At 47.7% G+C, this 26,678-nt stretch overlaps 2 non-coding genes across 2 annotated transcripts; one reads left to right on the forward strand and one right to left on the reverse strand.

Annotated features, from left to right (window-relative positions):
- Positions 1 to 10,535: 10,535 nt before the first annotated feature.
- trnae-uuc (transfer RNA glutamic acid (anticodon UUC)) lies at positions 10,536 to 10,607 on the forward strand. Its single transcript has one exon. It is a non-coding gene; the product is annotated as a tRNA-Glu (tRNA).
- Positions 10,608 to 26,606: 15,999 nt separating this feature from the next.
- trnaw-cca (transfer RNA tryptophan (anticodon CCA)) lies at positions 26,607 to 26,678 on the reverse strand. The gene has a single exon. It is a non-coding gene; the product is annotated as a tRNA-Trp (tRNA).

Consider the following 26,678-nt stretch of genomic DNA (forward strand, 5'->3'; position numbering starts at 1 on the left):
AGGGGAAATGAGGAAACTGGTGAAGTCCACATTGATGTCCTGGGGTTGAATTTATCCGAGGCGAAAAATGGGGCGTTCTTCCTTCAGGCATCGGGTGGGGAGTGAGCGGCGATGGAGGAGGCCCAGGACCTGCGTGTCCTCGGCAGAGTGGGAGGGGGAGTTGAGAGGGTGATGGGGATGATTGGTTCGGGTGTCCTGAAGATGTTCCCTCAAGCGCTGTGACTGGACTCTGCGAGGAGTCTCCAGTCTCCCCAATGTAGAGGAGACCGCATCGGGAGCAATGGATACAAGCAATGATGTTGATGGAAGCCTTCTCACGATTGTGGCCCGGGTTCGATTTCCGGGCAGGGAAGCAATTTACAATAGGGCTGTGAGGTTACAATGCCTTCTCCCTGGAGGTCTAGTGGTTCGGATTCGGCTCTTTCATCGCTGCGGCTCGGGTACGATTCCCCGTCTAGCAAGTGTTTCTCAGTGGATCTTTTGCCTACCCATTCTCCTTAAATGCGCTGTACAGTTGCTTATTGGTCTTCGTCGTTACTGGCTGCTGCAGTGTGTATTGCCTCGTTGAGATAGTGTCCTGATTCAGGCTTGTTTGTATGTGTAGGGATCATTGCTTCTGTTAGTAAGTACTTGGTTCGTGTGCGTTGTTTTCCTGTAGACGCTGTTTTGAATTTCCCATTGACTGTTCGCTCGACTGTGACATCTAGAAATGGCACTTTGTTGTTGTTTTCCTCTTTTGTGAATTTTATGCCATTAAGGATATTCTTGATGGTGTTGTAGTTTTCCTCTAATTTGCTTCATTTTTTGATGACAAAAGTGTCATCACTGTGGCGGACAACAAGGCTTGTGTTGGATCGTTGGAAGGGCAGTTGGTTTGAGACTCTGCATTATTGTTTCTGCTCGGAATCCTGATACTGGTGGTTTCATGGGTGTTTCGTTGATTTGTTTGTAGGGCTTGTTACTGAATATGAAGTGGGTGGTAATGCACAGTTCCACGAGCTGGATAGTGCTATCTTTGCTGATGAAGTTGGTGCTGTGTTTGTGTCTTTGGTTCTTCGAGTAGTGTCTCCAGTTTTCTTTGACCACGTTGATGTTAATGGATGTGAATAGGGCTGTTATGTCAAAGGACATCATTATTCCATCCTCTTCTATTTTAGAGTATTTGGTGTTCAGGAATTCTTGGATTGAGTAAATGGAGTGGCGTGAATCTTCGACTTGGTGTTTTAGTCTTCAGTGGAGGCCTTTGACTAGTCTGTATATTGGTGTTCCAAGAAGTGAGACTATGGCCTGAGGGGGGCTCCTGGTTTGAAGAGGAGGAGAACAACAACAAAGTGCCATTCCTAGATATCACAGGAGAGCGAACAGTCAATGGGGAACTTCAAACTAGCGTCTCCAGAAAAACAACACACGCAAACCAAGTGCTTAACCACAGAAGCAATCATCCCAACACCCACAAACGAAGCTGCATCAGGACATTATTCAATGAGCCACTACACACTGAATATAGAGGATTATAAAATCATGTGGGATACGGATGAGGTGAACAGCAGGTGTCCTTTCCCTCAGCTGGGGGTTTCAGGATCAGGGAGCAAATATTTTGTGGTGAGTAGAGAAAGATTTTATAAAGACAGGACAAGGATCGTTTTTTAAGAAAGTGGTCTGAGTGCAGAATGAATGTCCAGAAGAAGTCATAGAGTCATAGAGATGTACAGCACAGAAACAGACTGTTTGGTCCAACTTGTCCATGCCGACCAACTATCCCAACCCAGTCTTGTCCCACCTGACAGCACACGGCCCCATATCCCTCCAAACCCTTCCTATTCAAATACCTAACCAAATGCCTTTTAAATGTTGAAATCGTACTAGACTTCACCACTTCCTCTGGCAGTTCATTCAATAAACGTACCATCCTCTGCGTGAAAACGTTGCCCCTTAGATCTCTTTTGTACCATTCCCCTCTAACGCTAAACCCATACCCTCTCGTTCTGGACTCCCCCACCCCAGGGAAAAGACTTTGTCTATTTATCCTATCCATACCCCTCATTATTTTATACACGTACAGTTACAACGTTTAAAAGACATTTGGATAAGTACATGAATATGAAAGGTTCGAAGGTTTATGGGCCAAACACTGGTAGGTGCGACGAGTTTAGTTTGAGAACATACTCAGCATGGACGAGTTGGATGAAGGATCTGTTCAGTGCTGTCAGACTCTGTGACTGACCTGTACTGGTCTTAAAACCATTTTCTTACCTCCCCCCAAAACCATCCACTTCTTTGTTGTTCAAAACGCAGATGAACTTAGCCTTGAATATATTCAATGACCCCACTTCTGAACTGAATTCCTCTTCGTAATATACCACTTGCCTCGCTCATTGCCTGCTGCATCTGCCCGACAACTGGCGTTGACTGGTGTGGAGGGACTCTGAGACCCCTTTGTACATCCATACATCATTCCTGATGAAGGGCTTGTGCCCGAAACGTTCACTGTCCTGCTCCTCATATGCTGCCTGACCTGTTCTGCTTTTCCAGTGCCACATTTTTCGACTTTCACCTCTAGTCCTCACTTTCTCCACATTCCAATATATCAGCATTTAAACAATGCACTGCTTTTTTTTTAAACAGCCAAAGGCTATAACTTCACATTGCGGCACTGCACTTGCCATGTGTTTGCCAATTGAGACACAGACCTGGACCAAGATCGGGAAGAGGCAAAACACTGAGTTCTGAACAAAAACCGTAGCACACTCAAAACGTCGGCTCTGTTTACCTTTCCACAGATGCTGCTCGACCCGTTGGCTTTCTGCAGTATTCGCTGTGTATGAACTGATCGAAGACAATGGTAATTCTGAGCGGCGCAGGTTGAATTATGAATTCAATAGTAACTTCCTCAACGAGACAGTGCCTGCGATGCTCGCTCCTGTCTCTGTGGCGCAATTGGTCAGCGCGTTCGGGTATTAATCGGAAGGTTGGTGGTTCGGGACCACCCAGAAGCGGAGCGTTTGTTGTTCTCGCTCCTACCGATTTCTTGGCTGCAAAGATGCGCGTTTTTAATGGTGTCAGGAAAATGTTTCCCAAACGGAAATCTTTTCCACTGAGGAAGCACAAAGGGGTTTCTGAATTGATTGAATTTCTAACGGAAAGCGCTGCGGATGCTGAGAGTCCGAGACAGAAAGCGAAACTGCTGGAGCAACTCAGTAGGTTTGGCTGTACCTGGATGAGGAAAAAAAAATTCTGAAATGTTGTCTCTGATTCTCTTTCTACAGATGCTGCCTGACCTGCTGAGTTGCTCCTGCAATTACTGGTTTTATTTTTAACTGAACGTCCATTTCATCTTTCGGGATGAAACACCCAGACTCGCCATTTGCAGATATTTAACCCTTTCGAAACCTGTGAAGTGATTGGATTCAAACAAACTCTGCAATGATTCACTCTTTCTCAGCTCCACAGGCAGAGAGACCTGGGAAATGAAGCTGTCAGTGTGGTTCTGTATTGGTGGGCCGAGTGGTGAATGCGATGGATATGAAATCCATTGCGGGTTCCCCGCGCAGGTGTGAACCCTGCCGACTGCAGTTGAGAACTGTCGTCAAACAGAAAGGGAGATTGCTCCACTTTCTTTTAAAGATGCAAATCAGTGGAGGGGTTGAATTATTTCAATCACATTGGGACTTGTCGGGAATCTGCAACCCACTGCCTGTCAGGGTGGAACAAGCAGATACCCACAGAGCTGCTTTTGAGGATATGAGCCAAGGGTTTGGAAATGAGACTAGAACAGTGAGGGGCGTGAAGTCGTGATCGAAATGATGCAGGCACCTGAGGACAAAGGTGTTTTATTTGCCAGTGAAAGATACTGCTTCACAAAGTTGGGTCTATGGAAGGGAAGCAGTGACGGTGATTATCTTTGGTTGTTCACCTTGTCAATGTTCCCATTGCTGCGCATGTCCGTATTAACGTCAGAACTCTGCATCATGGCGGCGTCAGGTCCGCACAGGGCCGCGGCGCAATGGATGACGCATCTGACTCCACCTACCTGTTTGAAATGCAACTCACAGCTTCTTCACACACCCCAATTAATCTTTCTCATTGTCCTGAAGCCGGCATACGGTTTGAATTCCCGATCTGCGGGAAGGAGAATCTTTTCACTGTCTCGCGTCAGGAAGTGTCCCTGAGAACATCAGAGTCACGTCACAGCGCTGTCAGAGGAGGGGAAGCTAAAAGAGCCCCACACGCTGCTCACGGGCACATTTCACTTTCCCCAACTCACCGCCCCAACCACTGCGGCTCCTGGGAATGGAAAGGGAAGAAACGCCAAAACCCAGTCTCAGCTTTGTAAATCTTCAGGAAATAAGAAAACTGATTATCCCTTCCGGTCTTCCATCCTGGCCTGACAGCGTTGATTTTAAATGGCTGTCCAGTTATTACCGATTCGTTTTGGCTGAAAAAATATTCCTTATCTCATCCCAGCATTTCTTGCCACAGAGAACTGTGCGGCAGAGTTCATGTATATATTTCCTTGTATAGTATTTTGTAAATAACATTCGTTTGCGGGTTGTTTGTATAGGGTATTTAAGGTTCACTAGCCGTTGTTTCATGCTGAGAGGGTTGAGTTGTCTGGAAATCATTTCACAGATGTCTTTAATGTAAAGTAATGTGGCTAGGGTTTCTGCAGACGTTGTGTCTGCTAGTGTCAGTTTGTTGATGTGAAATCGTCACACTGGGTTTATTGGGTAGGCAAAAGTGCGGACTGCAGATGCTGGAAACCAGAGTTTAGATCAGAATGGTGCTGGAAAAGCACAGCAGGTCAGACAGCTTCCGAGGAGCAGGAAAATCGACATTTCGGGCAAAAGCCCTTCATTAGGAATAGAGGCAGGACGCTTCCATGGTTGGCGAGATAAATTGGGGGGTGTTGGGCCGAAGGTAGCAAAGAGTACAATAGGTGAATGGGGGTGGGGATGTAGGTGACAGGTCAGAGAGGAGGTGGAGCGAACAGTTGAGAAGGGAGATTGGCAGGTAGGACAGGTCATGAGGACAGCGCTGAGCTGGAAGGTTGGAACTGAGGTAAGGTGGGGGGAGGGGAAATGAGGAAACTGGTGAAGTCCACATTGATGTCCTGGGGTTGAATTTATCCGAGGCGAAAGATGGGGCGTTCTTCCTCCAGGCATCGGGTGGGGAGTGAGCGGCGATGGAGGAGGCCCAGAATCTGCATGTCCTCAGCAGAGTGGCAGGGGGAGTTGAAATGTTGGGCCAGAGGGTGATGGGGTTGATTGGTGCGGGTGTCCTGGTGATGTTCCCTCAAGCGCTGTGACCTGACTCTGCGTGGAGTCTCCCAATGTAGAGGAGACCGCATCGGGAGCAATGGATAAAAGCAATGACATGGGTGGAAGCCTTCTCCTGATCGTGGCCCGGGTTCGATTTCCGGGCAGGGAAGCAATTTACAATAGAGCTGTGAAATGGCATTGCTGTCTCCCTGGTGGTCTAGTGGTTAGGATTCGGCGCTTTCACCGCTGCGGCCCCCGTACGATTCCCCGTCTGGCAAGTGGTTCTCAGTGGATCTTTTGCATACCCATTCTCCTTAAATGCGCTGTGCAGTTCCTTATTGGTCTTCGTCGTTACTGGCTGCTGCAGTGTGTATTGCCTCGTTGAAATAGTGCCCTGATTCAGACTTGTTTGTATGTGTAGGGATCATTGCTTCTGTAGCTAAGTACTTGGTTCGTGTGTGTTGTTTTCCTGTAGACGCTGTTTTGAATTTCCCATTGACTGTTCGATTTACTGTGACATCTCGAAATGGCACTTTGTTGTTGTTCTCCTCTTTTGTGAATTTTATGCCAGTAAGGATATTGTTGATGGTGTTGTAGTTTTCCTCTAATTTGCTTCATTTTTTGATGACAAAAGTGTCATCACTGTGGCGGACACAAAGTTTGCGTTGGATCGTTGGAAGGGCTGTTGGTTCGAGTCTCTGCATTATTGCTTCTGCTAGGAATCCTGATACTGGTGGTTTCATTGGTGTTTCGTTGATTTGTTTGTAGGGCTTGTTACTGAATATGAAGTGGGTGGTAATGCACAGTTCCACGAGCTGGATAGTGCTATCTTTGCTGATGAAGTTGGTGCTGTGTTTGTGTCTTTGGTTCTTCGAGTCGTGTCTCCAGTTTTCTCTGGCTACGTTGATGTTAATGGATGTGAACAGGGCTGTTATGTCAAAGGACATCATTATTCCATCCTCTTCTATCTTAGAGTATTTGGTGTTCAGGAATTCTTGGATGGAGTAAATGGAGTGGCGTGAATCTTCGACTTGGTGTTTTAGTCTTCAGTGGAGGCCTTTGACTAGTCTGTATATTGGTGTTCCAAGTAGTGAGACTATGGCCTGAGGGGGGCTCCTGGTTTGAAGAGGAGGAGAACAACAACAAAGTGCCATTTCTAGATGTCACAGGAGAGCGAACAGTCAATGGGGAACTTCAAACTAGCGTCTCCAGAAAAACAACACACGCAAAACAAGTGCTTAACCACAGAAGCAATCATCCCAATACCAACAAACGAAGCTGCATCAGGACATTATTTCAATGAGCCACTACACACTGCATATAGAGGATTATAAAATCATGAGGGATACGGATGAGGTGAACAGCAGGTGTCCTTTCCCTCAGCTGGGGGTTTCAGGATCAGGGAGCAAATATTTTGAGGTGAGTAGAGAAAGATTTTATAAAGACAGGACAAGGTTCGTTTTTTAAGAGAGTGGTCTGAGTGCAGAATGAATGTCCAGAAGAAGTCATAGAGTCATAGAGATGTACAGCACAGAAACAGACTGTTTGGTCCAACTTGTCCATGCCGACCAACTATCCCAACCCAGTCTAGTCCCACCTGACAGCACACGGCCTCATATCCCTCCAAACCCTTCCTATTCAAATACCTAACCAAATGCCTTTTAAATGTTGAAATCGTACTAGACTTCACCACTTCATCTAGCAGTTCATTCAATAAACGTACCATCCTCTGCGTGAAAACGTTGCCCCTCAGATCTCTTTTGTACCTTTCCCCTCTAACGCTAAACCCATACCCTCTCGTTCTGGACTCCCCCACCCCAGGGAAAAGACTTTGTCTATTTATCCTATCCATACCCCTCATGATTTTATACACGCACAGTTACAACGTTTAAAAGACATTTGGATAAGTACATGAATATGAAAGGTTCGAAGTTTTATGGGCCAAACACTGGTAGGTGGGACGAGTTTAGTTTGAGAACATACTCAGCATGGATGAGTTGGATGAAGGGTCTGTTCAGTGCTGTCTGACTCTGTGACTGACCTGTACTGGTCTTAAAACCATTTTCTTACCTCCCCCCATAACAATCCACTTCTTTGTTGTTCAAAACTCAGATGAATTTAGCCTTGAATATGTTTAATGACCCCACTTCTGAACTGAATTCCTCTTCGTAATATACCACTTGCCTCGCTCATTGCCTGCTGCATCTGCCCGACAACTGGCATTGACTGGAGTGGAGGGACTCTGAGACCCCTTTGTACATCCATACATCATTCCTGATGAAGAGCTTGTGCCCGAAACGTTCACTGACCTGCTCCTCAGATGCTGCCTGACCTGTTCTGCTTTTCCAGTGCCACATTTTTCGACTTTCACCTCTAGTCCTCACTTTCTCCACATTCCAATATATCACCATTTAAACAATGCACTGCTTTTTTTTTAAACAGCCAAGGCTATAACTTCACATTCCGGCACTGCACTTGCCATGTGTTTGCCAATTGAGACACAGACCTGGACCAAGTTCGGGAAGAGGCAAAACACTGAGTTCTGAACAAAAACCGTAGCACACTCAAAACGTCGGCTCTGTTTACCTTTCCACAGATGCAGCTCGACCCGTTGGCTTTCTGCAGTATTCGCTGTGTTTGAACTGATCGAAGACAATGGTAATTCTGAGCGGCGCAGGTTGAATTATAAATTGAATAGTAGCTTCCTCAACGAGACAGTGCCTGGGATGCTCGGACCTGTCTCTGTGGCGCAATTGGTCAGCGCGTTCGGCTGTTAACCGGAGGGTGGGTGTCTCGAAACCACTCAGGGACGGAGCGCTTGTTGTTCACGCTCCTACCGCTTTCTTGGCTGCAAAGATGCGCGTTTTTAATGGTGTCAGGAAATTGTTTCCCAAATGGAAATCTTTTCCACTGAGGAAGCACAAAGGGGTTTCTGAATTGATTGAATTTCTAACGTAAAGGACTGCGGATTCTAACAGTTCGAGACAGAAAGCGAAACTGCTGGAGCAACTCAGTAGGTTTGGCTGTACCTGGATGAGGAAAAAAAAGTTCTGAAATGTTGTCTCTGATTCTCTTTCTACAGATGCTGCCTGACCTGCTGAGTTGCTCCTGCAATTACTGGTTTTGTTTTTAACTGAACGTCCATTTCATCTTTCGGGATGAAACACCCAGACTCGCCATTTGCAGATATTTAACCCTTTCGAAACCTGTGAAGTGATTGGATTCAAACAAACTCTGCAATGATTTACTCTTTCTCAGCTCCACAGGCAGAGAGTCCTGGGAAATGAAGCTGTCAGTGTGGTTCTGTATTGGTGGGCCGAATGGTGAATGCGAAGGACATGAAATCCATTGCGGTTTCGCCACGCAGGTGTGAACCCTGCCGACTACAGTTGCGAACTGTCGTCAAAAAGAAAGGGAGATTGATCCACGGCTTTTTGAAAGATGCAAATCAGTGCGGGGGTTGAAATATTTCAATCACATTGGGACTTGTCGGGAATCTGCAACCCACTGCCTGTCAGGGTGGAACAAGCAGATATCTCCAGAGCTGCTTTTGTGGATATGAGCCAAGAGTTTGGAAATGAGACTAGAACAGTGAGGGGCGTGAAGTCGTGATCGAAATGAAGCAGGTACCTAAGGACAAAGGTGTTTTATTTGCCAGTGAAAGATACTACTTCACAAAGTTGGAACTATGGAAGGGAAGCAGTGACGGTGATTATCTTTGGTTGTTCACCTTGTCAATGTTCCCATTGCTGCGCATGTCCGTATTAACGTCAGAACTCTGCAGCATGGTGGCGTCAGGTCCGCACAGGGCCGCGGCGCAATGGATGACGCATCTGACTCCACCTACCTGTTTGAAATGCAACTCACAGCTTCTTCACACACCCCAATTAATCTTTCTCATTGTCCTGAAGCCGGCATACGGTTTGAATTCCCGATCTGCGGGAATGAGAATCTTTTCATTGTCTCGCGCCAGGAAGTGTCCCTGAGAACATCAGAGTCACGTCACAGCGCTGTCAGAGGAGGGGAAGCTGAAAGAGCCCCACACGCTGCTCATGGGCACATTTCACTTTCCAAAACTCACCGCCCCAACCACTGCGGCTTCTGGGAGTGGAAAGGGAAGAAACGCCAAAACCCAGTCTCAGCTTTGTAAATCTTCAGGAAATAAGAAAACTGATTATCCTTTCCGGTCTTCCATCCTGGCCTGACAGCGTTGATTTTAAATGGCTGTCCAGTTATTACCGATTCGTTTTGGCTGAAAAAATCTTCCTTATCTCATCCCAGCATTTCTTGCCACAGAGAACTGTGCGGCAGAGTTCATGTATATATTTCCTTGTATAGTATTTTGTAAATAACATTCGTTTGCGGGTTGTTTGTATAGGGTATTTAAGGTTCACTAGCCGTTGTTTCATGCTGAGAGGGTTGAGTTGTCTGGAAATCATTTCACAGATGTCTTTAATGTAAAGTAATGTGGCTAGGGTTTCTGCAGACGTTGTGTCTGCTAGTGTCAGTTTGTTGATGTGAAATCGTCACACTAGGTTTATTGGGTAGGCAAAAGTGCGGACTGCAGATGCTGGAAACCAGAGTTTAGATCAGAATGGTGCTGGAAAAGCACAGCAGGTCAGACAGCTTCCGAGGAGCAGGAAAATCGACATTTCGGGCAAAAGCCCTTCATTAGGAATAGAGGCAGGACGCTTCCATGGTTGGCGAGATAAATTGGGGGGTGTTGGGCCGAAGGTAGCAAAGAGTACAATAGGTGAATGGGGGTGGGGATGTAGGTGACAGGTCAGAGAGGAGGTGGAGCGAACAGTTGAGAAGGGAGATTGGCAGGTAGGACAGGTCATGAGGACAGCGCTGAGCTGGAAGGTTGGAACTGAGGTAAGGTGGGGGGAGGGGAAATGAGGAAACTGGTGAAGTCCACATTGATGTCCTGGGGTTGAATTTATCCGAGGCGAAAAATGGGGCGTTCTTCCTTCAGGCATCGGGTGGGGAGTGAGCGGCGATGGAGGAGGCCCAGGACCTGCGTGTCCTCGGCAGAGTGGGAGGGGGAGTTGAGAGGGTGATGGGGTTGATTGGTGCGGGTGTCGTGGAGATGTTCCCTCAAGCGCTGTGACTGGACTCTGCGAGGAGTCTCCAGTCTCCCCAATGTAGAGGAGACCGCATCGGGAGCAATGGATACAAGCAATGATGTTGATGGAAGCCTTCTCACGATCGTGGCCCGGGTTCGATTTCCGGGCAGGGAAGCAATTTACAATAGGGCTGTGAGGTGGCGATGCTGTCTCCCTGGTAGTCTAGTGGTTAGGATTTAGCGCTTTCACCGCTGCGGCCCGGGTTCGATTCCCGGTCAGGGAAGTGTTTTTCAGTGGATCCTTTGCCTACCCAATCTACTTAAATGCGCTGTACAGTTACTTATTGGTCTTCGTCGTTACTGGCGACTGAAGTGTGCAGTGCCACGTTGAAATAGTGTCCTGATTCCGGCTTGTTTGTATGTGCAGGGATCATTGCTTCTGTAGCGAAGTACTTGGTTCGTGTGTGTTGTTTTCCTGTGGACGCTGGTTTGAATTTACCATTGACTGTTCGCTCTACTGTGACATCTAGAATTGGCACTTTGTTGTTGTTCTCTTCTTTTGTGAATTTTATGCCAGTAAGGATATTGTTGATGTGTTGTAGTTTTCCTCTAATTTGCTTCATTTTTTGATGACAAAAGTGTCATCACTGTGGCGGACACAAACTTTGGGTTGGATCGTTGGAAGTGCTGTTGGCTTGAGACTCTGAATTATTGCTTCTGCTGGGAATCCTGATACTGGTGGTTTCATTGGTGTTTCGTTGATTTGTTTGTAGGGCTTGTTACTGAATATGAAGTGGGTGGTTAAGGCGCAGTTCCACGAGCTGGATAGTGCTATCTTTGCTGATGAAATTGGTGCTGTGTTTGTGTCTTTGGTTCTTCGAGTAGTGTCTCCAGTTTTCTTTGACCACGTTGATGTTAATGGATGTGAACAGGGCTGTTATGTCAAAGGACATCATTATTCCATCCTCTTCTATCTTAGTATATTTGGTGTCCAGGAATTCTTGGATGGAGTAAATGGAGTGGCGTGAATCTTCGACTTGGTGTTTTAGTCTTCAGTGGAGGCCTTTGACTAGTCCGTATATTAGTGTTCCGAGTAGTGAGACTATGGCCTGAGGCGGGGTTGGGGGGGCGGGGTGGTGGGCTCCTGGTTTGAAGAGGAGGAGAACAACAACAAAGTGCCATTCCTAGATATCACAGGAGAGCGAACAGTCAATGGGGAACTTCAAACTAGCGTCTACAGAAAAACAACACATGCAAACCAAGTGCTTAACCACAGAAGCAATCATCCCAACACCCACAAACGACGCTGCATCAGGACATTATTTCAATGAGCCACTACACACTGCATATAGAGGATTATAAAATCATGAGGGATACGGATGAGGTGATCAGCAGGTGTCCTTTCCCTCAGCTGGGCGTTTCAGGATCAGGGAGCAAATATTTTGAGGTGAGTAGAGAAAGATTTTACCAAGACAGGACAAGGATCGTTTTTTAAGAGAGTGGTCTGAGAGCAGAATGAATGTCCAGAAGAAGTCATAGAGTCATAGAGATGTACAGCACAGAAACAGACTGTTTGGTCCAACTTGTCCATGCTGGCCAACTATCCCAAAACAATCTAGTCCCACCTGACCGCACACGGCCCCATATCCCTCCAAACCCTTCCTATTCATATACCTAACCAAATGCCTTTTAAATGTTGCAATCGTACTAGACTTCACCACTTCCTCTGGCAGTTCATTCAATAAACGTACAATCCTCTGCGTGAAAACGTTGCCCCTTAGATCTATTTTGTATCTTTCCCCTCCAACGATAAACCCATGCTTCTCGTGCTGGACTACCCCACCCCAGGGAAAGGACTTTGTCTATTTATCCTATCCATACTCCTCATGATTTTATACACGTACAGCTACAACGTTGAAAAGACATTTAGATAAGTACATGAATATGAAAGTTTCAAAGGTTTATGGGCCAAACACTGGTAGGTGGGACGAGTTTAGTTTGAGAACATACTCAGCATGGACGAGTTGGATGAAGGGTCTGTTCAGTGCTGTCAGACTCTGTGACTGACCTGTACTGGTCTTAAAACCATTTTCCTACCTCCCCCCATAACCATCCACTTCTTTGTTGTTCAAAACTCAGATGAACTTAGCCTTGAATATATTCAATGACCCCACTTCTGAACTGAATTCCTCTTCGTAATATACCACTTGCCTCGCTCTTTGCCTGCTGCATCTGCCCGACAACTGGCATTGACTGGTGTGGAGGGACTCTGAGACCCCTTTGTACATCCATACATCATTCCTGATGAAGGGCTTGTCCCCGAAACGTTCACTGTCCTGCTTCTCAGATGCTGCCTGACCTGTTGTGCTTTTCCAGTGCCACATTTTTCGACTTTCACCTCTAGTCCTCACTTTCTCCACATTCCAATATATCACCATTTAAACAATGCACTGCTTTTTTTTTAAACAGCCAAGGCGATAACTTCACATTGCGGCACTGCACGTGCCATGTGTTTGCCAATTGAGATATAGACCTGGACCAAGTTCGGGAAGAGGCAAAACACTGAGTTCTGAACAAAAACCGTAGCACACTCAAAACGTCGGCTCTGTTTACCTTTCCACAGATGCTGCTCGACCCGTTGGCTTTCTGCAGTATTCGCTGTGTTTGAACTTACAGAAGACAATGGTAATTCTGGGCGGGGCAGGTTGAATTATGAATTGAATAGATGCTTCCTCAACGAGACTGTGCTCATGATGCGCGAACCTGTCTCTGTGGCGCAATTGGTCAGCGCATTCGGCTATTAACCGGACGGTTGTTCGGGCTCCTACAGCTTTCTTGTCTGCGAAGATGCGCGTTTTTCATGGTGTCAGGAAAATATTTCCCAAACGGAAATCTTTTCCACTGAGGAAGCACAAAGGGGTTTCTGAATTGATTGAATTTCTAACATAAAGGAGTGCGGATGCTGAGAGTCCGAGACAGAAGGCGAAAGTGCTAGAGCAACTCAGTAGGTTTGGTTGTACCTGGATGAGGGAAAAAAAAGTCCTGAAATGTTGTCTCTGATTCTCTTTCTACAGATGCTGCCTGACCTGCTGAGTTGCTCCTGCAATTTCTGGTTTTGTTTTTAACTGAACGTCCATTTCATCTTTCGGGATGAAACACCCAGACTCGCCATTTGCAGATATTTAACCCTTTCGAAACCTGTGAAGTGATTGGATTCAAACAAACTCTGCAATGATTTACTCTTTCTCAGCTCCACAGGCAGAGAGACCTGGGAAATGAAGCTGTCAGTGTGGTTCTGTATTGGTGGGCCGAGTGGTGAATGCGATGGATATGAAATCCATTGCGGTTTCCCCACGCAGGTGTGAACCCTGCCGGCTACAGTTGAGAACTGTCGTCAAAAAGAAAGGGAGATTGCTCCACGGCTTTTTGAAAGATGCAAATCAGTGGAGGGGTTGAAATATTTCAATCACATTGGGACTGGTCGGGAATCTGCAACCCACTGCCTGTCAGGGTGGAACAAGCAGATACCCACAGAGCTGCTTTTGAGGATATGAGCCAAGTGTTTGGAAATGAGACTAGAACAGTGAGGGGAGTGAAGTCGTGGTCAAAATGAAGCAGGCACCTGAGGACAAAGGTGTTTTATTTGTCAGTTAAAGATACTGATTCACAAAGTTGAGTCGATGGAAGGGAAGCAGTGACGGTGATTATCTTTGGCTGTTTACCTCTACCTCAAAAATTCGGCTGAATTTTAAAGTCACAATGAAAAGAAGTAAAAGTGACATTAGGAAGAACGTTTTCGTACAGGGAGTGGTTAGGGTCAGTAAGTCCCTGTCTGACACTGACAAAGAGGAAGATTCAATGGACACAAAAGGGAATTCGGTGGTCACGTTCAGATGAGCAGATTTACGCTGAGAAGGCGAGAGAATGAAACGAATAGAGACACACGTTTACTTGAGTGTAGAACCAGCAGAGCGAAGGTGGGCCGCATGGCCACCGTCTGCGCTGTGACACATGTTGTGATTCAGTGTGAAATCACAGTTCGACCAACAGAATGTGCGAATTTAGAAATAAGTTTATATTTACACAGCCTCCATATGTCTGCGAAACAGCATATTACACGACAGCAGTGGAGGTCTTTGACATCAGGCTCGAACGTGCCTGCCGCGTGTCAGACGGAAACCTGAAGTGTTCTGTGGAAGGGGCGCCGCGTGCGGCAGCAGAGTGGCGCAGCGGGAGCGTGCTAGGCCCATAACCGATGGATCGAAACCGTCGTCTGCTTGTTGTTCAATGTCACCTCGAGCTGCTTTCCTTAAGATCGGTGCTCTCTTCTGCAAGCTGCCTGCCTTTGCGTCAACTTACCGAGTGTCCAAATGTCGCATATCGATGCACTCGCCAAATCCACTCAACTCATGTGGCAAGATTTTAGAGGTCTCAGTGGTAGTCTGTACTTCGTCTGTTTCCTCTGAACTGAATCGCAAACCCAGTTCTCTGCGATGCCAATCAGCTGGTAAAGTTGAAACACATGCCTTGCGGTTTCGTCCCTTCCTTGCAGTAATTCGCCACCCTGGTTCAGACGAGAATGACAAGCATCACGATTCAGACATAGTCCCCTACTATTAGGACGGATACCACCGATTGTGAATAACCTCAGAGAGAGAGACAAGTGACAGACAGTCGCCGTGGACTCGATGGGCTGAACGGCATCTGTCTGCGCGAGAATGATGCGACGTGTTTATGCCGTCCCACTGCCTGTCTCTGGGACAGAGAGGCTGAGGGAGCAAAACTGGTTCATTTTTAACCGTCCCTTCCGTGTTGGACTGCCTGCAGTCCCTCAGGTCAGAGCCGTGGGGATGACTCTCAGTGAGTGAAGGTTTCACTCGGATTCTCTTCATCTGGGACACTTTGGGGCTCAGATGTTAACTGCTGCGCGGTCGCAGCAAAGAAAGCGATGCCCACTTTGCAATAGACTTTCTGTAAGATCGCTGCGTGAAGACGATTTCTGAACACCAAGAAGGCTGCACAGCAATGTGAATTTACCTGGGCGAAGAGTTCTCGGTGTCCATTTCTTTCTGTCCTGCCAGTACAGCATCTTTCTATCTCTCCGATAACAGACCCTTGGAGAAAGTTCACAATCAAAGTTGTTCATGTTCCCCGCATTAATGTAACTGACACCTCTCACTCCAAGGGTTTCTGAGAGAGAGAGAGAGTGAGAGAGCAGAAGAGCGAATGGACTCTCCCCGCCCCCCACCGTACACCCCTTCCCACCCCCCAGAACAACGTGCAAGTAGAAATAAAATGGTTTCATTATCCACCAGTGGAGATAGTCCAGTTCCTGGGGATCAGACAAAGTGGGCATTCTGCCCCGGGGGCAGAATGACAAGCAGATGTTCTGGAAACGCTTTGCTGCTTGCAATTCTTGCAGCAATGTGGAATGTACTTCACACTGAGCAAGTTTCAGCTGGTACAGAGTCTCCGATGTACATTGCTGTGTTTGCCGCCAGCTCAGAGAGAGAACAATAGGTTCCACTCTTCCTTCACTCGCAACACCCCACACCCACCTCCCATAGTGCCAAGGCACTTTCCCCTGCAACCGCCGAATGTGTAACACCTGCCCATTTACCTGCTCCCTCCTGAATATCCAAGGGCTCAAACATACCTGCCAGGTGAAGCAGCACTTTTGCCACAACCTAGTCCACTGCATTCGCTGCTCACAGTGTCATTTCCCCAATGTAGCACGAAACATAAACTGGGTGACTGCTTGGCAGAACATCCCGGTTCTGCCCGCAGAAATAAAGGCCCTGACCTTGCGGTTGCCTGCCACTTTAACACATCACCCTGTTCCCTGGCCAACATCTCTGTCTCAGGCTTGCAGCAGTGTTCCCGCTCCAGATGAAAGAACAGCACCTCATTTTCCACTTGGAGACCATACAGCCCTCCGGTCTTCAATATCGAGTTCCATAACTTTAGGGCCTGAACTCCCCCATGTCCTTGACCCCTACCACACAAACGACTCCTTGTTATCACCTCGTCTGCTAGGACACACTACGTATTGTTAGCCGCTAACAGTCTCCATTCGCCCTCTCACGCGGATCGTTATTCACTCCTACGTCCTTCCTATTGTTCTCTCTCTGAGCTGGCGGCAAACGCAGCAATGGACACTAGAGACTCTGAACGAGCTGAAACTTGCTCAGTGTGAAGTACATTCCACATTGCTCCAAGAATTGCAAGCAGCAAAGCGTTTCCAGAACATCTGCTTGCCATTCTGTCCCCGGGGCGCTGATATTTGTCTCATCCCCAGGAACTGGACTACCTCCACTGGTGGATAATTAAACCCTTTCATTTCTACTTGCACGTTGTTCTGGGGGTGGGACGAGGTGTAGGGTGGGGGGCGGGTAGAGTCCATTCGCTCTTCTGCTCTCTCTCTCTCTCTCTCTCTGAAACCCTTGGGGTGAGAGGTGTCAGTTACATTAATGCGGGGAACATGAACAACTTTGATTGTGAACTTTCTCCAAGGGTCTGTTATCGTGGAGATAGAAAGATGCTGTGCTGGCAGGACAGAAAGAAATGGACACCAAGGACTCTTCGCCCAGGTAAATTCAATTGTTGTGCAGCCTTCTTGCTGTTCAGAAATCGTCTTCACGCAGCAATCTTACGGAAAGTCTATTGCAAAGTGGGCATCGCTTTCTTTGCTGCGACCGCGCAGCAGTTAACATCTGAGCCCCAAGTGTCCCAGATGAAGAGAATCCGAGTGAAACCTTCACTCACTGAGAGTCATCTCCATGGCCCTGAGCTGAGGGACTGCAGGCAGTCCAACACGGAAGGGACGGTTAAAAATGAACCAGTTTTGCTCCCTCAGCCTCTCTGTCCCAGAGACAGGCAGTGGGAAGGCACAAACACGTAGCATCATTCTCGCGCACAGAAGCTGTTCAGCCCATCGAGTCCACGGCGATTCTCTGTCACTTGCCTCTCTCTGAAGTTATTCAATTTGGTGATCTGTCCTAATCGTGGGGGAATGTGTCTGAGTCGTAATGCGGTTTCTGACAAGCCGACCGTTTTATCATTCACGTCCGAACCGGCATGGCGAATTACTACAGGGAATGGACAAAAACGTAAGGCATGTGTTTCAACTTTATCAGCTCATTGACATCTCAGAAAAGTGGTTTCACAATTCACTTCAGAGGAACTCGACGGAGAACAGGAGAAGACCACTCAGACCTCCAGAAGCGAGTCACTTCGCCTGCGTGAATTTGGCGAGTCTATCAGTACGATACATGTCACTCAGACACTCGAAGTTTTGGGGAGCAGATGCAAAGGAAAGATATAGAACAGAGACTCACGACAAAGGAAAGCTGCTCAAGGAGAGTTTGAGCAATAGCAATAGAGGATGGTCTCGAGCTATGGGCCTCTGGGTTGTGGGGCCCGCACGCTTTCGTTGCGTCACTCTGTGTTTAGTATGCCGTGCGTTTTCTCAGAACCCTTCAGCTTTTCGACAGTCATCTGGCATGCACGTTCCAGACTCATATCAAAGATCTCCACTGCTGTTATGTAATATACTGCTGCGCAGAGGTGTGCAGGCTGTGTTAATATGAACATTCTGTTGGTCGAACATGACCACCGAATTCGATTTTGTGTCCATTGAATCTGCCCCTTTATCACTGTCAGACAGGGATTTACTGACCCTAACCATTCCTTGTACGAAAACGTTCTTCCGAAGGTCACTTTTACTTCTTTTCCTCATGAATTTAAAACGCTGCCGAATCGTTCTCGATCCTTTCAGGCGTGGGAACACTTTCACGACATTGTTTCCAATCTCTAGTCCCCTCATGACTTGGAAAACTTGCCACGCCGGATTTCAAACTTCTGTTCTCCGAGGAGAGCTGTCCCAATTTTCCAAACTACCTTCATCGCTGACCTTCCTCAAACACGGGACCACTCACGTCAATCTGTTCAACGCTATCTCCAATCATTTCACTTCCCCGCTACCTGCCCCATTCGTACTCCAGGGAGCCCAGCCTCGTTTATCGAAGGTGCCTTTTGAGAAGTTTAATCGGGCATTTTTGCACAAGTCAAGAAAGCCGGGATCTCTCGCAAGTCTGCCCGTTAGAAGACCCAATGCGAGAATCATACCCCTAGACCAACGAGCCACAGGCCGCTGGCTCCAGCACCTCCTGAACCAGCTGAGACTTGCTCAGTGTGAAATACATTCGCCATTGTTCTCAGAATTGCAAACAGCAAAAGAGTTTCCAGAACAGTGGTTCTCATTCTGTCACCCTGCTCATTTTGTTCATTTTCAAATGAACAAAACCACCAGGTCTAGTCCATCTGTGGAGAGAAAGGAGAGATAATGTTTTGAGCCCAACGATCCGTCTTCGGAACTGATGGAATGAGTGGGCGGGTAAAGACCGTGGAAGAAGATGGACAGGTTCTAAAATGATTGAACTCGGCGTTGGGTCCTGAAGGCAGCACGGTCTCTCAGGAGAAAATGAGGTTCCGCTCTTCCAGCTTGCGCTGTGCCTTTTGGGAGCACTGCAGCAAATCAGAGACTGAAATGGTGTCATGGGAACACAGTGGGAAGTTGAAGTGACAGGAAACTGGAAGCTAACGGTCTATGGGAGAAAGGACACAGAACGGGGGATGTGCTACAAAAGTGTACAGAAAAGCCACACCCCCAGACCAGACCCTGAACTACAACCATCAAAACACAGACAAGAGAAGCTGCATGAGGACGCTGTTCCAAAGGGTGACGACACACTGCAGCACTGCCGACCTGTGAAAGGAAGAAGAACACGTCTACAGAGGCTTCACCAGGAACGGATATGCCCGCAACTTCATCCACAAGGGCCGAGCAGACAAACAACGAGACAAGGATCTGCCACTACCCAACACACTCACCACTTTACCTTATATAATAAACCTCACAGAACTAATAGCCAGACATCTCCGACCACTCGGATTCATGACAGCCCATAAACTGACAGCCACGCTCAGACAACAACTCACCAGAACAAAAGACTCAACCACATCATGTGGAAAACAAATATAGTTTACAAGATTCCATGCAAAGGCTGCACGAAAGGTCGACAGTACAGGACAAACAGGCAGACAACTAGCAATCTGTAACCATGAACAACATCTACCCATTAAACACTATCTCTGGTACCCACACAAACACAGATGACAAGGACGATAAAATCGACTGGGATAGCACAACGGTCATAGTACATCTGAACAGAGGTCAGCCAGAGAAATTCAACAAACACGGCACTCATCCACGGACTCCACCAATAAACACATTGACATATGCCAATCACTGCAGCGAACAATCGGAATGGTCAAACAAAAGCAGCAGAAACAGAACCAAATACATTCCAGAAGACACAGTACAGCAGCGCTTCACAGGTGGCTCCAACGCACTGAAGATGTCAACTAGACAGAGGATGTAACGCCTGCAAATCAACTTCCCAGCTCGTCGAGCTGCGACAACGGGCAGCTGAGCTACAAAGCTTTCCGCAAATCTTGAACGGAAGTGTAATTCCTGCCGAAATTTGAGAGCATCCTGTTTATGTCACTCAGTTCCTGCAAGCAAAAACTTTGTTGTGATTCTGTTCGCCGAGCTGGGAATTTGTGTTGCAGACGTTTCGTCCCCTGTCTAGGTGACATCCTCAGTGCTTGGGAGGCTCCTGTGAAGCGCTTCTGTGCTGTTTCCTCCGGCATTTATAGTGATCTGTATTAGATTAGATTACTTACAGTGTGGAAACAGGCCCTTCGGCCCAACAAGTCCACACCGACCCGCCCAGACCCATTCCCCTACATTTACCGCTGCACCTCACACTTCGGGCAGTTTTTTTTTTAGCATGGCCAATTCACCTGACCTGCACATCTTTGGACTGTGGGAGGAAACCGGAGCACCCGGAGGAAACCCACGCAGACACGGGGAAACTCCACACAGTCAGTTACCTGAGGCAGGAATTGAACCCGGGTCTCTGGCGCTGTGAGGCAGCAGTGCGAACCACTGTGCCACTGTGCCGCCGTGCCACTTCCGGTTGTCAGTTCCAGATGTCCGCTGCAGTGGCCGGTATATTGGGTCCAGGTCGATGTGCTTGTTGATAGAATCTGTGGATGAGTGCCATGCCTCTAGGAATTCCCTGGCTGTTCTCTGTTTTGGCTTGTCCTATAATAGTAGTGTTGTCCCAGTCAAACTCATGTTGCTTGTCATCTGAGAGAGATCCCGGGTTCAAATCGCCGTTTCGGACGTGAATGACAAGACGGTCCGCATGTCAGAAACCGCATCCCGGGGATAGAATGACAAGCAGATGTTCTGAAAACTCTTTGCTGCTGGCAATTCTTGGAGCAATGTGGAATGTACTTCTCACTGAGCAAGTTTCAGCTGGCTCGGAGTCTCCAGTGTACATTGCTCTCTTTCTCGCCAGCTCTTTCCAATTCACTCAATGTCGGCTTCAGCAGCTTCCCCGTATAACGGCGCACTGTTGTGCACCTCGCCTTCTCATCTGCTTCCCAAAAAACTTCGACGTAAATATTTCACATTGATGCACAGGCCCAATGTGCACAGTTGAGATGACACACTCGTGGAGGTCTGCGGGGTCTTCTCCTGTTCTCTGTACCCTATGGTGAGGAGGGCAATGCTTGTCACTGGTCACTCCGGTGTCAGAGAAAAGTTTAGAAAGAAAACAGTTTAATTTTCTGCCAGTAGAGAGGGCCCGGTTCCTGGGGACGGGCAACCGGCAGCAGAGAGACAGAATGAGAAGCAGCTGTTCATAGAGTCATAGAGATGTCCAGCATGGAAACAGACCCTTCGGTCCAACCCGTCCATGTCGATCAGATATCCCACCCCAATCTAGTCCCACCTGCCAGCACCCAGCCCATATACCTCCAAACCCTTCCTATTCATATATCCATCCAAACGCCTCTTAAATGTTGCAATTGTAGCAGCCTCCACCACTTCCTCTGGCAGCTCATTCCATACACGTAACACCCTCTGCGTGAAAAAGTTGCCCCTTAGGTCTATCTTATATGTTTCCCCTCTCACCCTAAATCTATGCCCTCTAGTTCTTGACTCCCCGACCCCAGGGAAAGGACTTTGCCTATTTATCCTATCCATGCCCCTCATAATTTTGTAAACTTCCATAAAGTCACCCTTCAGCCTCCGACGTTCCAGATAAAACAGCCCCTGCCTGTTCAATGTCAACAACACTTCACTCTGAGCAAGACTCAGCAGGTTCAAGAGGTAGAGCGGAGTCGCAGGCGACTGTCTTTGTGGCTCGTTGGTCTAGGGGTATGATTCTCGCTTTGGGTCTTCGACGACGCGGACTTGCGACAGATCCCGGGTTCAAATCCCGGACGAGCCCGCGTTTCATGACTTGTGCAAACGTGCCTGCTCAATTTTCTCAAAAAGCACCTTCGTTAAACGAGTTTGGGCTCCCTGGCGGACCAATAGGACAGAAAGCAGCGAAGTGAAATGATTGGCGATACCGTTGAATAGGTTGACGTGAGTGATGCGGTGTTTGAGGGCTGTCAGCGATGAGGGTCGATTGGAAATTTGGGACAGCTCTCTTCTGAGAACAGAAGTTTGAAATCTGGCCCCATTGAAGCTTGCGAAGTCTAGACAGAGAAAGTAATGTAGTCATAAATGGTCCCACGCCTGAAAGGATCGGCAACGATTCGGCAGAGTTTTAAAGTCATGAGGAAAAGAACCAAAAGTGACATTAGGAAGAACGCTTTCGTTCAATGAGTGGTTGGGGTCAGTAAATCCCTAACTGACACTGACAAAGAGGCAGATTCATTAGACGCAAACGGGAATCCGGTGGTCATGTTTAAAGTAACAATGTGCAGAATTACATGGAGAAGGCAAGAGAATGATACGAATAGAGACCCACGTTTACTTACTGTGTCGACCCAGCAGAGCGTCTATTCAGAGTGAAATCACAGTTCGACCAACAGAATGTGGGAAGTTAGAAAAAGTTTATATTTACAAAGCCTCCATACGTCTGCGCAACACCATATAAGACGACAGCAGTGGAGATCTTTGACATCAGTCTCGAACGGGCATGCCACACGCCAGACGAAAGGCTGAAGGGACCTGTGGAAATGGGCGGGCATAAGAGCAGAGTGGCGCAGCGGGAGCGTGCTGGGCCCATAACCCAGAGGTCGATGGATAGAAACCATCCTCTGCTATTGTTCAGTGTCTCCTTGAGCGACTTTTCTTTGTGATGGCTCTCTGTTCAGCATTGAGACTTCCTGCGTGTCTGAATGCCCCGTATCATACCGATACTGTCGCGAAACTCACACCGTTCAAGTAACGTGCTTTTGGAGGTCTGAGTGGTCTTCTCCTGTTCTTCGTCGGTTTCCTATGAACTGAATCGCAAACCCACTTCTCTGAGATGCCAATGAGCTGAGACGCATACCTTGTGATTTCGTGCCTTCCCTGCCGTAATTCGCCTCGCCGGTTTGGACGTGAAAGAGGATCAGCATGTCAGAAACTGTATCACCATTCAGACACAGTCCCTTAGTATTCGGACAGATATCGCTGATTGTGAATCACCTCAGAGAGAGACAAGTGGCAGAGAGTCGCCGTGGACACGATGGGCTGGACCGCCTCTGTCGGCGGGAGAACGATGGTACGTGTTTATGCCATCCCGCTGCCTGTCTCTGGGACAGAGAGGCTGAGGGAGCGACAATGGTTCATTTAACCGTCCCTTCCGTGTTGCACTGCCTGCAGTCCCGCAGCTCATTGCCTTGGGGCTGACTCTCAGTGAGTGAAGGTTTCACTCGGATTCTCTTCATCTGGGGCACTTAAGCTCAGATGTTAACTGCTGCGCGGTCGCAGCGATGAAAGCGATGCCCACTTTGCGAGAGATTTTCTGTAAGATTGCTGCGTGAAGACGAATTCTGAACACCAAGCAGGCTGCACAACAATGTACTCATATGAATCTATTTGAGGGAAGAGTCCTCGGTGTCCATTTCTCTCTGCCCCGCCAGCACAGCATCTTTATATCTCTCCGATAACAGACGTTTGGAGGAAATTCACAATCAAAGTTACTCACTTCCCACTCATTAGATTACTTACAGTGTGGAAACAGGCCCTTCGGCCCAACAAGTTCACACTGATCCGCCGAAGCCCAACTCACCCATACCCCTACATTTACCCCTTACCTAACACTACGGGGAATTTAGCATGACCAATTCACCTGACCTGCACATCTTTGGACTGTGGGAGGAACCGGAGCACCCGGAGGAAACCCACGCATATACGGGGAGAACCTGCAAACTCCACACAGTCAGTCACCTGAGGCGGGAATTTAACCCGGGTCTCTAGCGCTGTGAGGCAGCAGTGCTACCCACTGTGCCACCGTGCCGCCCACAAAGTGTAAGTGATACCTCTCACCCCAAGGGATTGGGAGTTAAAGAGCAGAAGAGCGAATGGACTCTTCCCTCCCTCCAGAAAAGCGGACAAGTAGAAACAAATTGGTTTAATTATCCGCAAGTGGAGATAGACCAGTTCCTGGGGATGAGACAAATATCAGCGCCCCGGGGACAGAATGACAAGCAGATGTTCTGGAAACACTTTGCTGCTTGCAATTCTTGGAGCAATGTGGAATGTATTTCGCACTGAGCAAGTTTCAGCTGGCTCAGAGTCTCTCGTGTACATTGCTCTCTGAGTTTATATTTGCACATCGGCGACATGTCTGCACAACAGCACATGACACTACAGCAGTGAAGATCTTTTGATGTCATTCTCGAACAGGCAAGTCACACGCCAGATGAAAAGCTGAATACTTCTCTGGAAAAGCTACCGTGCAATGCAGGAAAATGGCACAGCGGGTGCATGCTGGGATCATAACCCAGAAGCGAAACCATTTTCTCCTACTCACTTAATGTCTTTAGTAGCTTTCCCGTATAACGGCGCTCTGTTCTTTTCCTTGCCATGTCATTTGTTTCCTAAAACTTCGGGTATCTGAGCTCAATATATCACATCGATACACAAGTGAAATTTACACAATTGCGCTGGCACCCTTGTGGAGCTCTGAGTTGTCTTGTCCTGGTCTCTGTCGGTGTGTCCTGATCTCATGTGAAACCTCTGCTCTCAGATGGCAATGAACCGGTGAAATTGAAACACATGACTTGCTGTTTTAGTCCATTTCCCGCAGTAAAGAAACGAACGGTGTAAGAAAAGACTTCCTGCAGGATTGTTGTGTTAAGACAAATTCTGAGCACCAAGCAGGCTGCACCAAAATGCACTGATATCAATTTACCTGAGGGAAGAGTCTCCAGTGTCCATTTCTCTCTGTCCCGACAGCACAGCATCTTTCTATATCTCCGTTAACAGGACCTTTGGAACAAGTTCAAAGTTGCCCATTTCCTACGCAAGTCTGTAACTGACTTCTCCTGCCTCACGTAATAGTGTGAGAGAGCAGAAGAGTGAATGGGCTCTGCCTTCCACCAGCACAGCTTGCAAGTAGAAACGAAATGGTTCAATTATCCACCAGTGGAGAGAGCCCGGTCCCTGGGGACAGGAAAAACAGCAGCGTCCTGGAAGCAGCGAGACAGATTGAGAAGCAGATATTCTTGAAACTCTTCCCTACTTGCAATTCTGGGAGCAATGCACAATGTATTTCGTACTGAGCAAGTCGCAGCTGCTTCCGGAGGTGGCTGCACCCATGGCTGGTGGCTCGTTAGTCTGGGGTATGATTCTAGCTTTGGGTCTTCGAGCATATGCAGCCGCGTGAGAATTCCCGGGTTCCAATCCCAGGTGAACCATCATTCCTTAAATTGACCTGAGCAAAAATACCTGATGAATTTTCTCAAAAAGCCGCCTCGTGAAATAAGATCGGACTGCCTGAATTAGGGACGGCGCAGAGCTGCCATTGCAGTGAACACGGCGAAGGGAAACACTTGTTCAAAGTGAGAACAAGTATTGCAGATTTTTCGCCCGCGCAATCCGAGTCTGAATGAATCCTCCACCTGTATTACGCTCAATTCTGAGGGTGACACTTCAGGAAGCGGGGAAGTGAAGTGATTGCAGACAGCGCTGAACAGGTTAACGTGAATTGTACCGTCCTGAGGAATGTCAGCAATGAAGGGAGATTGGAAAGTTTGGGGCAGCTGTCTTTGGAGAACAGAGGGCTGAAAGCTGGTCTGATTGAAGTTTTTCACGTCATGAGGGTTTTAGACAGAGGAAATAATGCAGTGAAAATGCTCCCAGGCCTGAAAGGATCGAGAACGATTTGGCAGAGATTTAAAGTCATCAGGAAAATAAATAAAAGTGACATTAGGAAGACCGTTTTCGCACAGGGAGTGGGGTCAGTAAGTCGCTGTCTGACAGTGACAAAGAGGCAGATTCAATGGACACAAAGGGAATTCGGTGGGCATGTTCAATGTAACAATGTGCAGATTTACAGGGAGAAGGCGACAGAATGAGACACTTATTTACATATTGTGTTGAACCAGCAGAGCTAAGGTGGGCTGCGTAGCCTCAGTCTGCGCTGTCACACATTTCGTGTTTCTGAGTGAAATCGTAGTTGGACCAACAGAACGTGGGAAATTTGACAACGGGTATATTCTGCTCAACAGGATACTCCATCACAGCAATGAAGGTGTTTTGACATCATTCTCGAAGGTACATGACACAATGCAGATTCAAAACCGAGCATTCCTTTGAATCACGGAGTAATTTGTTTACAGTTATTCAGTTGAGGTGAGCGGAGTTGCGCATTGGGATCCACTCCAGTTGATAGGTCGAAGCCGTTTTCTCCTGTGTGATAGTCCCACCAGCACTCCAATTTGCTGTGCTTCCGGTCAGTAGATGCAGCTCACTATCCCATACTGATACACGGGCCACGGTGACCCAGCTGTGGTGACAAGCTTGTGAATGTCTGAGTGCTCTTCTCCTGTCCTCAGTCTGGCTGCTATGATCCGAATCATCAAACCTCTCTTCTCCGAGATCGGAATAAACTGGTGAAGGTGAAACACATCAGTTGCGGTGTGTCCCATGCGCAGGAGGCCCTGCAGTAATTCCCCACGCTGTTTCATCCTCCAAGCAGCATCCTCTCGGTGAATTACGCTTGCCAAAAAAATCGATTGAACCAAATCAGTGTCCGCCACTGGATTTTACTGACACCGTTTATAAAATTCAGGCTCACCGTTAATGTGGAGAGAGGCCGTCAGACGAGAGTGATTGAACGTTTCCGCAAAGAAGATTTGGCTCAACAGACATTCGGAGCAAACGTACTCCTTTATTGATTTGAAATGTAAGAAGTTGACGTTAGTGAGCCTGACGTGATTTGAACACGCACCCTTCTGATCTGGAGTCAGACGCGCTACCGTTGCGCCACAAGCTC

Source organism: Chiloscyllium plagiosum, unplaced genomic scaffold (assembly GCF_037043375.1).
Source record: "Chiloscyllium plagiosum isolate Xiang-an unplaced genomic scaffold, Cpla_swu_hap1 HiC_scaffold_27, whole genome shotgun sequence".
Classification (NCBI taxonomy): Eukaryota; Metazoa; Chordata; class Chondrichthyes; order Orectolobiformes; family Hemiscylliidae; genus Chiloscyllium; species Chiloscyllium plagiosum.